Genomic DNA, 16,237 nt, shown 5'->3' with positions numbered 1-16,237 from the left:
ACAACCTTGTAGAATAAATCTTGATGAAGTCTACCATATCCAGGTTTATCTTGGACACTCAGACGGTATATAGATGCATTATCTGTATTTTTATACGCCTTCTGTTCTTTGCTATTTTTTTTTTGGCAAACATATATATATATAAAAAATATAACACGGGAATTACATAATTGTCGATGCAATGATTTATTTCAACCTTATGGTATTTTCAAGCATCTAAATCAGACAATTACATTTTTGATACTTGTCTGATTTAGATGCTTGAAAATACCATAAGGTTGAAATAAATTATTGCATCGACAATTATGTAATTTCCGTGTTATATTTTTTATCTTATTGCTCTGTTTACCACATTGAGCTCTCATACCCGGATTTCCTCTGGAATTATTCCATTATAACACTATATATATATATATATATATATATATATATATATATATATATATATACAGTAGAAACCTGGGATACAATGGCCCTAGGATACGGTTTTTCTGCTTTTCCGGCCCCTGGTTACAGTAATTACACCGCCTTACGATGTTATTTATATGTATTTGATTATATACACGTGTATAATATACTGTACTGTATTTTGTTACTAATTTGTAATGCCGTATCTAGGGGTTATACTGTGTGTATATATATATATATATATATATACACAATATACTATATTATATAATATGATATATAATATATATGTGTATATATATATATAAATGCATAATATAAGATATAATATATATAATAGCTATATATGTGTGTATATATATATAATATGATATATAATGATATATGATATATGTATATATATATATATATATATATAAAAATGTATAATATAAGATATAATAGTTATATGTGTGTGTATATATATATATATATAAAATATATAATATATATCTTATATTATGTATGTGTGTGTTTAATATATATATAATTTAGAGTAGACAATATAAAAATAGCAATAATCATGATGCGATATCGACAATATGGCTAAATCATAGTGATTTATTATTATTATTATTATTATTATTATACACATAGATATATAGATATGCATGCATATGTTCCGAGGAATTGTCCTTTAAATATCCACAACCTTTTTATGTTCAACTCAAATGGTTCATTTTAAAATTTATAATAACGAGGATGATAAAAATATATGTGCCTCACTTCTCGAGGCAAGATGGATAAATATATTTTTAAATTGAAAATAATGACTTACTACGTACGATAATGGCAATGTATTGGCCTCAAGTGAAAAACGATTCTTCCTAAATGAAAAATAAATGATTTTATCATTTTATTTATTTATAAGCAATTAGCATTTCTCATTTATACTTAAAACAAGGGGAAATTACTCAGTGTCCTTTTTTTAAGCATTTCCATTTTGTTATGTGGGTGATAGAATTCTTTAAATCCACCCATTTTCCAGAAACATGTTTACTCTTGCAAGTCTGAAGAATTTTCTATTTATTCAAAACATCTTTCATTTCTTTTCATACATAAATGTTATCTACTTCTTGCAATACAAATACGAATAAATTTTTTATAAACTTTTGTCATATATTTTTTAAATCAAACCTTTATGTAAATTACACGAAATATACAGATTTCTTAATGATGTTATTCACGATAAGTTAAAAAAAAAAATGGCATTTTTCTATCCTTTTATAAGAGCAAAATATGCGATCCAAGAACAAAATGTTTTTAATACAGATTTTATTTTGGTCTACTATATCATAATTAGAGCTATTTCAAGAGAATATTCTTTTCATTATTTTGACTCTTGATTATATATCAGTTAATATCTTATATGCTTTTATAGAGAGTAATGTGGTTCTTAATTAACTGTGTCTAACTGTCTCGGATATATACTCGAGAGTCAAAACAATGAAAAGTACATTCTCTTGTCATAGCTCTGATCATAATATACCAAATAATATGTTATAGCACAGCACACTAAAAAACATTAAATAAAACTTATAATTTTGATGTCATTATTAAAAAAATATACTATAAAATACCAATTCAATACTATTGGGACCATGGATTAAAAATAAAAAAAACCCCAAAGAACTGAGCATTTGTTATTGTGTAAAGTAGATATTTGAGGTAGAATTACATATCTAAAGAAAATTGGAGATCCCTTAGCATCCAATAATAAAATGAAATAAAATCGTATGTTGGATGGGTAAGGGATTATAAATTACAAACAACTACGTATCAACCTAATGAGCATATACCTATGTCTGCTCAAAAAGTTATTCAACAGAACACTTATTGTCCTATAATTCTTATCTATTTTTCGTCAAAATCATATAAATATTTAATCATTTGCAATAAGAATAAGTGCAGTGAATGACTTACTTAAAATACATTTGTTATTATATATTAATTATGTTATTATGTATGACACGGTTGCTATGTATGACACGGTTGCTATATATGACACGGTTGCTATATATGACACGGTTGCTATATATGACAAGGTCATGTACGATTATGTATAAAAAACATAAAGCGAATTCGAAACAATATATGTAAATCAACTCCAATGGCGAGATGTTTTATAATTCATCTTATCAAAATACTTATATATTCATATATCTCCTTTAGGAAGTATTCAGAGGCATGGTCGATGTAATCATATATCTATATAATATATCCTGGTAGTTCATGTATATACATAGGCATGTTTATATATATATATACGCATATAAATATAATTAGATTTGTATATATTTAGAAAGATGCATGTTAATATAAATACATATATATATATATATTACTCATTAATACGTTTAGTGAATGTATATACAGAAATTTTAACTATTGCATGCAATTATATATAAGCACACACATTCATCTTTCTCTATCATTTATACTAATGGTATTTTGAAAATATTGTTAAGTTTGCATTTATTTTATGATTTTGAAGCTGAACTTATTCGACGAATATGCCTATATATAAGAGCACGATTCTTAAATATTAATTCTTTAATATTTATAATATACTTTATTTTTACCATCTTGGATCATTTATGTAAAGTTAATGGTAATTTTTATTATATATATATATATATATTGAAAAATAAATAGAAATCAATTCAAACTCTTGTGCAAAGTTATATATCGTTTTATTTATTGAAAGACTTCTCCAGAATGAATTTAAATTAGAAACCAGAAAGAAAGGGAGAAAGGAAAAAAAAATTAAAAATGGTAACATTTGATTTTATCTTCACACACACACACACATATATATATATATATATATATATATATATATATATATAAGCAGTAGGTTGGACAGGCTTCCCTCGAAGTGGGAAGTTTCCTGGGAATATCAATTTTATGTGTCCCTTGTATATTCCCGTAATGCAAGATGATGACGTTAGGTTTTTGCAGTTCTTGCAGGGAGGTGTCCTACATACAACGCTTAGTATTCCAAATAGTCATCCATTTGTCTTACCATAAGCAGTAGTTTGTTGCTACACAGTTATGAGCATGTTTCGGTCTAGCAATATAGCAACCTCATATATATATATATATATATATATATATATATATATATATCCCCAGAACAGTTTTCTGATGATCCCTACCAGAGCATTATCATATAGACTAGTAAGCTCAAACTTGTGTATGAAGATCGTTGAATTCTGGGAGTTAACTAATATGGCAGTTGCAAAAGTATTTTTTACTTACAAAATACAGGGATTTTCAACGAAGTGCTTAGGACTAAAGATATATATTTTTAAAGTTTAAATAAATAGTTTTTAGGATTAAAACAATTTCAAAAAATTTCTAATTGAATTTTAATTACTGTCACAAATTTCTAATTGAATTTTAATAACTAATTAAAAAAACAAAAAACATAACACACGAGAAAGTAAAGAGGGAAAGAAAAAAAGGGAACGCATAATAAAATATGCAAATCGCACTATACACAATCCAAGACAAATGTAAACTTAAGTTCTATATTTGAATGCCTTTATCTAGAACCAATTTTCCAACCAATTTGTAACCTTTGTTTGTTTCTTACAAAAAAGGAAGAACTGCTGCTTTCTTCATCACAATTTATCCATCATACACGATGGCTAGTTTTTGATCTTGAATTTTTTTTTTTTTATCCCTTACATCATGTGGCTTCATGCCTTGTCTGGAGTGATTTCCATTAAAAAAAAAAAAAAAAAAAAAAAAAAAAAAATCAAATTTAGTTACGTTCAGGTGGTCAAATGAAAAGAAAATTCATCTTAAACTACATATCAAATATTCTAAATGTTCTTTTCCAAAGTGATGCCTTTTTATTATTGGCGAGAAAGAATATGTTTATCGAAGAAAATTGCTGAATCATACACCAAAATGCTACATGGTAGAGTTTTTTTTTTTTTTTTTTTGCTTTTTTTTTTTTTTTTTTACTTTTATTTTTTAGGACACTCTAGGATAAAGGGTTGTTAGGTAGATGGTGAGACAAGAACATTCACGGTTGAACTTTGATGAGGCTGGATTATCTGAAATGGATGACTCAATAGGAATTTATTCACATTAGATTTTAAGACGATCATGTTATAGTCAGCAGAGGGAGCAGTATTTGCTAGTCAATATTATTTTGGGGATGGAAATGACCCCAGACAAGACATGAAACCACTTGATGTAAGGAGCTAACAAGAACTAAAGATGATTATTGCAAAGACAAAAGATGCCTATTGACTCTAGCCTTGAAAATAGGTAGGAGAAAGCTGAGCAGGAAGAGAGTTCCACAAGCTCTCGGTTATTGGAAAGAAAGAAGCTACTGGAATAGGAAGCTGAGGTATTATAATGAGGTATTAAAACAGCAAATTGATGAAGACACCTGACACTATGTTTCCTTCACTTTTCATGGACACCTAGAAGGTCTATAATAGTTCGACTATTTCATAGTGGTTATGTGCGAGATGTTTAAACAAGAAACAAGATATCCAACTCGTGTGTTTACCCCGACATTTATTCTCAATGCAGATGCTGCGTATAATGCTAATAAATCCTATGTTGTGTTGTCTGTCTCAAAGGCTAGAGATGAAAATATTCTCTCGATACTTTCATTGAATGATAACATGACAGTGTGAAGCAGATTTTATTTAATGCAACTCGGTTTCCTTAACAAAATATTGTTTCTGACTGTACTATCCTTACAGAGGGGATGAAAAAGGGTTCTTAGCACCCACACTCATTAGGATCTTATATTACATAGTTTGGCTAAAATTCTGGTAGCGGCTAACTTTGATTTAAATCTATCAAATTCTGAGGTTTCAACAGATTCCAAATCCATTCTACACCAATCATTCCAGAGAAACAAGTGTACCTATCTCGTCCGAAAGTGAGTGATCATTACTGCTTGGTAGTGTGAAATTGAATGATGTATATGCATATGTAAAAGTGAACCCCTACTCTAAAGTCTAATTAAAAAAAAATAATTATACACTTCACTGCCAACAAATAAACAATACTTACATTAAATATCTTTATTCAGAAACTAAATTTTAATAACAAATGAATGGAATTCTTCATATTCAAAAGATTCAGCATGGTCTGTTTTAAAGTTTGGAGGGTTTTTGGACTTTTCGATGGACTAGGAGGATAAGAAAACAGGATTCACTGAGATTCTCCTAGGTGCCTTCAAAGACCTAAATAAACAAAGCAAGGTGAATATTTCGGATCCCTTGAACGAGACATGATCTTTGAATTAAGAATCCATTTTCCAATCACAATCTTAATCCAGACCTGAAATCTATAAATATTAGTTTATCGTCTGTAAAAATAGGAAGATAAAACCTTGTTCTAATTTTTACTGCATATCAATCCTTTTCCAATTATTTAATATGAAAGCTAATCTCTCTGGTGTTACCTACTAATTGTGAAGCAGGCTTAGTTTATAGCTTGGTTTCTGAGGTTTTGCTACATAGCTGTTTGTAGTTTTTTTAGAGTGCCTGGTAGGTGGAGTTTATTTTCCCCGCATGAAACTGGCCTTGCATTACACGTTGTTACTGTGCGTGCCACAAAATAAAAGGCATTTCTTTTGATTTTCTCTTCATATAGATAGTTTTAGTAATAGGATATCTGCAACAATCTCTTTATGAATGACTTGACTTGAACATGTTTATAATATAAGAGTAATGGTTGCATTTGGTATGCAGTGACTGTAACAAAAGCGATCATTAATGATTATAGAATCCTATAGTTACTGTTAATGATTATAGAATCCTGACAACAAATTTACTTATTATATAAATTATAGAATCCTACAATTTCTGTAGAATTCGGATACACAATTAAATATGTTACTACGAAAAAAAAAAAAAATAAATAAAATAAAGATTATAGAATCTGGACAACAAATTTTCTGATAAGATTATAGATCCTACAATTACTGTTAACGATTATAGAATTCTGACAAGAAATAAACTATGTTACTATGAAAAAAAAAAAAAAAATTGTATTGCAATTCGGATTTGGCCAGTTCTCTGGAAAAGTTATTTTAATTGGTCCACAGCGTTAATACAAAAAAAAAAAAAAAAAAAAAAAAAAAAAAAAAAAAACAGTTATTGTAAAAAATCTATTTAAGCTTCAAAATATAAGTGCATAAAAATGCTAGAAGACAAATACATTTCTGATGCAGATTTTATATATGCATCACATTTTATGGCTGAGCAATTTAAAATATGGCTGGAAATTAAAGTTGAAGCACATATTATAGCAAAAATAATATAATGTATAAATATTATTTAACAATAATGGAGTATTATTACTTATTAATACCACAAAGAAAATTTGCTACTGAAAAGAAATATGGCATCCATTTTAATACGAATTTGTGGCAGATAAAATATAGCACCCATTGGATATAGTCGGATAAAGTATTTTCTGAAAGGAATTCATTCTAAACAAATTTTATCTTAACATTTACCAATGCTAAAGAAAAAACAGTTACTCAGGAGGAAATCTGTTTAGGTCTGACTACAAAAATCTGACCCGCTCAATTATATGCACACATATAGACATACATATGGGACGTTAATTGAACAGAAGTCCAAAAATAACTTTTTTATGAGATGCTCAAGTATATAAAATTGCATCCCTTGAAACAGAGTTATCTACCTTGGGTAAATCTTTGGTATTAATTTTAGCAAATTAAAAATAGAACAAAATAAATTCTATCTTACCAACATGGGTCACAACTAAAGATAAAACATTTGCTCAGAAAAAAATATTAATCTTATAGAGAGAAAGCTATTTGGATGTAACGTCAATTTAAGCCATTTTAATCCGAAAGGCACCCCTAGTGGAGGCAACCGGTGTTTTCCTGAAAAATCCATTCTGTTACTTTTTTACTTATATCAGGTTTAATGTTTGTGCAAAATGTCAAAAAATTCCAAGGCGTAGTTATTGAGAAAAGTGTGGACAGACGAATGGGCAAGGGTGAATTTACAGGTCCTCCCTCCTCTTGTGGGGGACCAAAAATTGAAAATATAGTTAAAATACGATTTATTAATTTTTTAAATGTAGTTTGCACATACAATAGGGTTTTTTTCTTTTTAAGCCAAATATGTGTTATACGAGAGTCATTTCAACAGTAATGCTTCCTACTTTTTTAACTCAAAAAGTTAAAGAGCTACAAAGACGAGAGTGGTACCATTAAAACAAGCATCTTTATTCACTAGTGTCAGAAAGTTTCTCTCTGGTTTCATTTTACTACACTTGATCTCTATATGAGATACATAGATATTCGAATATTCCATTACAATTCTCTTTTATCTCCCAAACATTGAGTTAGTAAAAAAAATCAGCAATATTAATTTTCCTCTCATTATTGGCCAGTTAACTATGTTGTAGTATATTTTTCTTTTAGTCTCTTGGTCTTACTGGATTCCCGGCCAAAAATTCATCTAGTCTGGTGGAATATCGTACTTAGTACTGTTACTATAGACAACATCACTTAGAGAAGGTGAACCAATCCTCATATAAGCCAGTGTAGTGTAGCCGTATCGAGGGGATTTTATTTGTGCTTTGAAAACTATGTCATTTGGATTTAGTTAGAGTCTACTTGTAGGGGGAAGTGCCCTTATGTCAGGTTGTCCTGACAAACTCCTGTTCAAAGAGACCTTAGACACTCGAAGATATTGTTTAGTAGGTATTCAAGTTCTCTCCAATAAGCATGAGCGGTTTGCTTCAGCATATGGCGATTGAAACATCTTCCAAAAGCTGTAATATTTTGTGAAGCTTAAGTAGTCATCCTGAGCACTCTTCTCTATGATGTGCAAAGGTCTCGACGGGAACAAAAGGGTTATTTATATATTAATACGATAGCATGTGTGTTATTTTGTGTGTCACGCTTACATCCGGGTCGTTTAATTGTTATGTACTTCCATTTCTTTTAATAAATAATTTTACCAAGAATTATACACTTGTTTTGGTTTCGATTATGGTTGAAGGAACTCAAGTTATATATGTATACATATTTTTTTCATAAGTTTTTATTTTGTGCTTTGAAAAGGCTCAAGCTAGTGCACCCAAGCCATATGGATATATTTTTTATTTTTAAAATCGCAACTTTAAAATATATAAAAAGCGATAGAACATTAACTCTATAATAATATATACGAAATCTGCAAGAATTAAAATATATTTAAGCGTACTTTACGATCGGGCTTTGCCGGGCGTTTGTGCTAGCTTAGATAAATACTTTTGCAGTTTTAACAAAAAAGCTGCACTAATATCAGAGCGTCTCCATTTACACTGAACATCTATAGAATGTCAACATCAATATATTGCTTATGAAGGAGTCCCCTGTGGAATTTTCACAGGTCGAGCTAGTTTGGATTATTATCAGACTACCGTTCTCATCTTGGATATTATTCTCAACATTTTTGGTTAATTTAACGTCTGAGCTTTTGGTGAATCTTGTCGAATTACAGAATCTGTACAGAATTTCTAATGGAAGATTCTTCATTTCATTTTCAGAGTTTAGAGTTTGAAAAGTTGGACCTGAAAAAAAAAAAAAAAAAAAAAAAAAAAAAAAAAATGAAGGTTACATCGGCCGAAACGTTGAGAGAATAACACCCAAGATGAGAACGGTTGTCTGATAATAGTAAAAAAAATATGAATGATCAATCCTCATCACAAACACCCGGAAACATGGCAAAATAAAATTGTATTCGTTCAGAAGTTGGCAGTATTTCCTCCAGTTCTTTTACATTTTTGAAATTCAGCTTCAATAGCAGGATTATTACAGCATGAAACTGCACTAGTAAAATAGTGAGATTACAATTTTATATATCTACTAGCGGGGGTACCCGGCGATGCCCGGGTGTTTTGAGGTAAATCAAAACTGGACGTTTCCCGGCGTGATGCCAAGAACATTGTTAACTCTGAATTAGTTTCGCTTTTTATACGAAAAAGTCCAATTAACGCGCGAGAAGCCAAAATAGCAATAATTTTGTAAAAGTCGATGTAAATAAATCTAGACGCGACATGCGCTTTCCCAAATCCTAGATATTATTATCTAGGGCGTATATAAACACTTGTAAGTGATCGTTACCCCCCCCCCCAGGGACCGTGTGCGAGAAAAGCCTTTGTGAGACATACACGAAATGGTCACACACATTTTTGCTTTTATATATATATATATATATAGATAAAAGTGAGAATGTGTGTTAGGACAATTTTCAGCCTATATACTCAACGAATTTTTGATCTACAGACTTGAAATTTGGTATATTGGGTATTCAAACATGTGGAACACTTTAATCGGTTTTCATCCAGAAAAAAAATGGGGGGGGGCTGCTAAGGGGTCAAAATTGAAAGTTGGTACATAGGAGTCATCGGATTTTTATCTATTTGATGTTTCATGAATGCGCATGCATGAATCGTTCACATAACAGATTCATTATGTTAATAAGTAGTTTTGAAAACACTTTTTAAAGACCCTGTCAAGCTGGCCTAATGGCTATCATACTTGACTCACTGTCTTTAGTTTTAAGTTTCAATCTCACTCAATTCGAGTATTTTCTTTCTTTTTTTTTTTTACTTACAACTGAATTGTTTAGAAAAAAAGCAATCGCATGAATGTCTGTTTCTTTCTCACCTTTTTTTATTTATTTTATTTATTTATTTTTTTTAAGGAATTTCACATTACATTTAATTCCAACGTCATTTCTGTTTATAATAAAGAATTCTGCATTAATTAAAATATAATATTTATGCATATTTTACGCCGGGCAACGCGGGGCGGCCTGCTAGTATATATGCATATACTATTGAACCACACATATTTGTAGATTTAGTGTTAGACAATAAAATAAAGAATTTAAAAAAAAAAAACATTTACAGCAATGCACTTTTTTTTTTTTTTTTTTTTTTAAATCAAAATTGGTGGATTCTCTCGCTCACATTTGTAGAATATCTTTGATTACTTAAATTCTATTTAATAGTCTCTTTCCCTTTTCTCTTGGTATTGGACTTCCTCCCCCTATAGTCCAATGACCTAAACCCTTATTTTTTCTCCATGTTGGAGCATGCGTATCTATGTGTATGTGTGTATATGTACCCATATATGTATACACATGTACAAGTGTGTGTGTATGTATAGTGTACATATTTTAATTTGATCTGTGATGTGAAACTTATCTCACATTTACTGCCTCATATCGTAGGGTGGAAAGAAAAACCTTTTTCAAACAAAATAAAAAGTGCAAAACACCCCCCAAAGACTAGAAAAATTTTTTTTAAATGATTGAATATAAATAAAAAATGAAACAAAAAGCCATATAGTAACTTCAGTTGTGTTCTTTCAGCAATTTAGAAAAAATTGGTTCTTGTCGAAAACTTACCCTATATTAAAAAAAAACAAAAACATTTTATATGATGTATGTAACCGTGAAAATATCATATTCCAAAAATCACACTAGTTGACCAAGCAGTTTTCCTTTTTAATAAGAAAATCGAATTTTACAGGAACAATGGTCATCTTGTGTCGTCATCTTGAAAATAATCTCAAGAAACAAGAGAGATACCTCAACAATAATTCAAACTTGCAAGATTTTTGTTCTAATGTCTACGAATTCCGATTAATTGCTGAAAAAGAATTTATAAAATTAAAACTACTTGATCAATTTAGGTAATTTCTAGAGTATCTTTTCATGTTGTCTCGGGTACATATATTGTATAGATTAAAAAAAAAAATTCTTTTTTTTTTTTTAATATAAGGTGGCTTCTGGACAAGGACCAACAAGATTTATAAATAAAAATACTTGAAAGACAAAATAATGGTAAAAAAAAAAAGGAGATATAGTCAGAAAACTTTTGTACATACATTCCATTCTTCTCAAAACTTTTTCAAAACTCACATTTCGAGAGATCATAAAAAATCCTCTCTCCCCCCCCCCACGTCATTTAATCTTTTTTATTTATTTTTTTGTTTGCTTCTGCTCCTTCGCCTTTTGACCTGGAGCAAAGTGTGGTATTTCTTCTGATGCTACACGTCGTCATTTCTGTCCTTGGTCAGTGAAGGTGAAATCCTTTTAGACCAAGGCGATTCCCCCCCCCCCCAATCTAGAGTGACTTTTTTCTTTTTATGTTGAGAGCTTGATTTCCCCTACATTAAAAACCAACAGTGTGGCTAACTTTGCCCTCGCGGGGAGGCAAGGAAAAAGAGACACTGTGTGGATATCTAATGCAAGTTTTTTTTCTCATCGTAACCCCCCCCCCCCCAAAAAAAAAAAAAAAAAAAAACGGACTTTTTGACCCTATGTATACGAATATTAATGGTTTTTTTTTGAAGGGGGGGGGTATACAGAATAACCCTCTTTTTCATGAAGTTCTGAGGTTAAAAAAAATATTTTTGGCTGAAAAATCTTCATAATCTGTCTTCTATTTTTCACCATTATACATATATATGTATAATGTGTGTGTGTGTGTTACAAAAGATCAGAAAGACATTGGTACCTTTGGTTTCAAATTTAAACAAAGAGGATCAATATCTAGTCGCTTATGTTGGACCCTCAACATGCCGGATGCCATTTTTAGAGGGGCAGATATAAACAGAGGCTGAAGAGATTCTGACTTAGACGACCAACTATAGGTCCTCTTTGTTTGAATTTGAAACCGACAGTACCGATGTTGTCCTGATCTTCTGTAATACATATAATTAAATATTACGCTCTTATTTTTGAAATTTTCTTGATAATCGAGTACTCTGCTGGGGTTATCTCCCACTAACCTATATATATATATATATATATATATATATATATATATATATATATATATTTGTATGATAATGTGATTTAAAAAAGTTCTTTTATGTGTATATTTGTGATAATTTTATTTGGGGTGATCAAATAATGTTGAATGAATATCTCATGGGAATTAGCCATGTCTTTTTTTAATTTTTTTTTTTTTTTTTTTTAGAATTTTGAGTGTACATAATGTTTTGTTTTTTTTAATTTTTTTTATTATTATCATTATTATTATTTTTTAATCTAAATGCACTGTTGGATCACGGGAGTTTATGCCTTATGTATAGTATTCAATTTGGCATGGTTCATCCAGGGGACATTTGAAGATAGGACATAAAAAAAAAAAAAAAATCTCAAATCGTTGGATAGAGATGGGAAGACAAACGACAAGATTCAGGATAAATGAAAGAAGATGGAGTGAATAATTTAAAAAACAAAATACATTTTGCTCATACTTCGAATGACAAGCAAGATTTGAGACAATCTGAATTACCTACATGTCACATGTCACGTATATAAGTCAACATTGGACCCTTTTTTTTTTGCTACTGCTGCTGACATGTCTGTATATGTACTACCCTTCAAATAAACTTATTTTCTATCTGGACAAAGAGAAAAATCATGGAAAATAAGATGTGTACAGTACTTGAACATGTGTTTTTTATTAAGGTCCATGATCTATTGAAAGTGTTGCCTTGACCAATTGGTTAGTATGCGTGTCAAAAATTAAAATAAATAAAATTAATAGAGAAAGGTAGTTTGCTTAAAGCATTGCTGGTAAATAGATATAAAGGAGTATAAGAAGGCTATAGCAATGCCGGGAACTGGCTGTTGTATTGGTATGCATGAAAAAAAAAAATGGACAAACTAAAGAAGGTCTTATGTTTTTTGAAGCTTCGTATATCCGTTTATTTTTCAAGATGATCACAATACAAGTCAATAAATATAAATTGACGATATTTCAATATTTTCCTTTTTTTAAGCACATTCTTTGGTCATTTTTTTTTTAAAAAGAGAGGTATTCTCGAAATACTAAGATCTCCACCATCCCGGTTATATAAAAACAGTGTTCATATTTACCGATTTGAATTGTGATCATCTTGAAAAATAAATGGATATACAAAGTTTAAAAAAATAAAACAAATATGACTATACGTCGCGCCAATACAACAGTCGGTTCCCTGCATTGCTATAACCTTCTTACACTTCTCCAAATCTAAATAAAAAAGGAAATAAATAGCAGCATGGTGTATGATATAACAATAAATAATAAATGTAGACTATCTTAACACTTAACTAAAGTTTCCCCAGGACATCCGATCATCAGAAACATTAAGTAAATACTTGAGATCTTAACAGTTTAAAACAAATTTAAATACAAACAAGGGAAAAATTGATGATAATAAAAATTCAATAAACTATAATATTTATTAATCCATGAAAATGTCAACAAGGAATTATAATAAAGAAAAGTCGTTAATCCATGCAGTTTCAAAGAAAACCTTTTCATCAGAGGATAAACATTAGTAAAACAGAATAAGTATGCATCATTGGTTAGCGTATAGTTGAAAATATATAAAAAGTTTTTTTTTGTGAACTTAAAGGCATTTTCAATATAATAAAAAATAAAAAGCATCCAACTGACTAATTAATTAATGAAATTGTAATGCATAAAACTAAAAAAGAATCTGGAATCCAAGTGTTAATGGATTATAGAGAAATCTAAAAATAAATATAAGTGTGTATACATATATCTATATGTATGTGTGTATGCATGTATATATTCTATCAGTTATGATGAAATATTTAAAATATTTTTTTTTTAATCGAAAGTCTTTAGATGTATTATTTACTTTTCCTATGACCAACAAAAATTTAAAAAATGAGGCTTAAGGCTTTCGAACACACACACACATATATTACAATACTTGGGGAGATCAAACACTTTTTTAAAAAATATTTTTATGAACTGTTTTTTTTGTTTGATTAAAAAAAAAGTTCATAAACATATTGACCCCTCTGAATTAAGTCCCTCCCTGAAGAAAAATGGATTATAAAAGAATACAGGGTTAAAGATATATTTATGGAAAATCTTCAAATTTGTTTCATAATTTTCGGGTAATATAAACAGAAATAAATGCCTTTATGTCGATTGATCATGCTTCTCTTCAAAAGCTATTAAATAGATGGGTTCCAAAAACTAAAATGTCTCCTAAGGTCAGAGATGCACCCCCAGAAAATTTCAGCTTTAAAATAGGCATGATGTGAATCTGACATTTTGAAAAATATATGTATTAGAAAATTAAAATCTTAAGCCATTTAGAAAAATGTAAAACAAAATTGAAACCAAGAATTTTTCTCATTACAAAGTTATCTCCCTTAAATTCATAAAGCTGTAGATAAAAAGTTATCGTGACTGGAAGGTTCTTCGTTATTGTACCTATTTACAATGCCTCCCCACGGGACAGAGTTAGACACCAGGGTCGTTTTTTAACGTGGAGAAAAGGTACAAAAATAAAAATTGTCTCAGTCGTGAAGGATTTCTCCTCCACCGAAAGAGAACAAGAAATAGAAGTGCAGCATCTGAAGAACAGATACTACACTTTGATCTTGTCCCGAAGCGAAATTCGAAGATTGAAATATTGAGTTTTAAGTGATATCGATAGTAGGTACTGAATTATTATGTCGCAGTAATGAAAATATCCAAAACTTACGAAAAAAAAAAACGATAAGGTAAAATATTAATAAAAACAGTTTTCGAAAACAATTAGTGAAAATTAAGTAATTCTAAATTGGCCAAACATTTTCAGAAAATATTTACCTCCCTTTTATTACAATTAGAACCTTTTTTTTGTGTGTGCAAAACTCAATTTTCGCCAATTTGCTTTGAAAACTATTTTCTTTAATAATTTTCTACCATAATTTTTGGATATGTTCATTACGGTGACATGACAGTTCAGTAGATACTATTTGTTTCACTTGAAATTCAATATTTCAATTTTTGAATTTCGTTACAATAACGAAGTAGAACCGATAGAATTATACAAGAATAAGATTTTAAGGATTCAAAGCAACTTTTATAAATACAATCTAAAACCAGATTTGTTTTTGTTATTAAATCTTACCCTCTCCAAGAAAAGACAAAAAAAAAAATAAAAAGGACAGATTGCTCAATAAGTCTTGCTTTTCTTTGCCAAAGTATTTTTAACTTATTCATAACAACCAATTCTTATATTTTCCTGCATCCCACCATTTCTCCCCCCACCCCCTCAAAAAATTGTCTTTCCACCTCTTCTTCCATCGATCAGGAAGGCGATCAAAAAGTTACACGTGTTGTGTATCATTTTCACATGTACAGTAACCGTCATTTGTTCAAATGCCCAGATTTGTGAAGTTTGTTCAATGCTGCTTGTAAAACAAAAACAAAACAGAAAACTTTTTTGTTCTGAAAATATTGACCGGTCCTCAGCGACCAATTTGTACCGTAATTACCGTTTTCGATATGAATTCTTCCATGACAGAATGAAATAAAGAAACAAAATACATCCGGTTATCTTGCCGTGAATAGTTCTTGGGTTTTATTCTTTTTTATATTGTTTTGTCATTTACATGATCTTGTTAGGTTAATTAATAACCTTAGTTAGGTTAATTGCGAAGTAGATAAAGAAAAACGTATCTTTGTTCTTTAAATAACTTCATCGTGGAAGGTATAGCGATGATGATAAAGGAACGAATCAATTAACGTTTAACATTTTCTCAGCACACAACGAGACATCTGTTTATTTATTTATTTTTTTTTTTTTACATCTATACACGAAAAGAGCAGACACGTTGCATTACGTGCCTTTTATATAAAAAATAGTCAATAAAAGGAAGACAGCTCGGGTTGTTTAATTTAAAATATACGTCATAAGTTAATAGATAACGGGAGGCAACTCCAAGCCGCCTACATACTTGAAAAT

The 16,237-nt window shown here is 29.7% G+C and overlaps 1 long non-coding RNA gene across 1 annotated transcript; it reads left to right on the top strand.

Annotated features, from left to right (window-relative positions):
• The first annotated feature begins 743 nt into the window (after nt 1–743).
• Nucleotides 744–15,840, top strand: LOC145276967 (uncharacterized). Its single transcript, XR_013868066.1, has 2 exons — nt 744–2,456; nt 2,493–15,840. It is a non-coding gene; the product is annotated as an uncharacterized LOC145276967 (long non-coding RNA).
• Nucleotides 15,841–16,237: the final 397 nt, after the last annotated feature.

The sequence above is a fragment of the Euprymna scolopes genome, chromosome 5 (genome assembly GCF_053919585.1).
Source record: "Euprymna scolopes isolate OS-2025 chromosome 5, ASM5391958v1, whole genome shotgun sequence".
In the NCBI taxonomy this organism is placed as follows: domain Eukaryota; kingdom Metazoa; phylum Mollusca; class Cephalopoda; order Sepiida; family Sepiolidae; genus Euprymna; species Euprymna scolopes.
The sequence above is the reverse complement of the archived record's forward strand: the minus strand, read 5'-3'. Positions and strand labels throughout refer to the sequence as shown.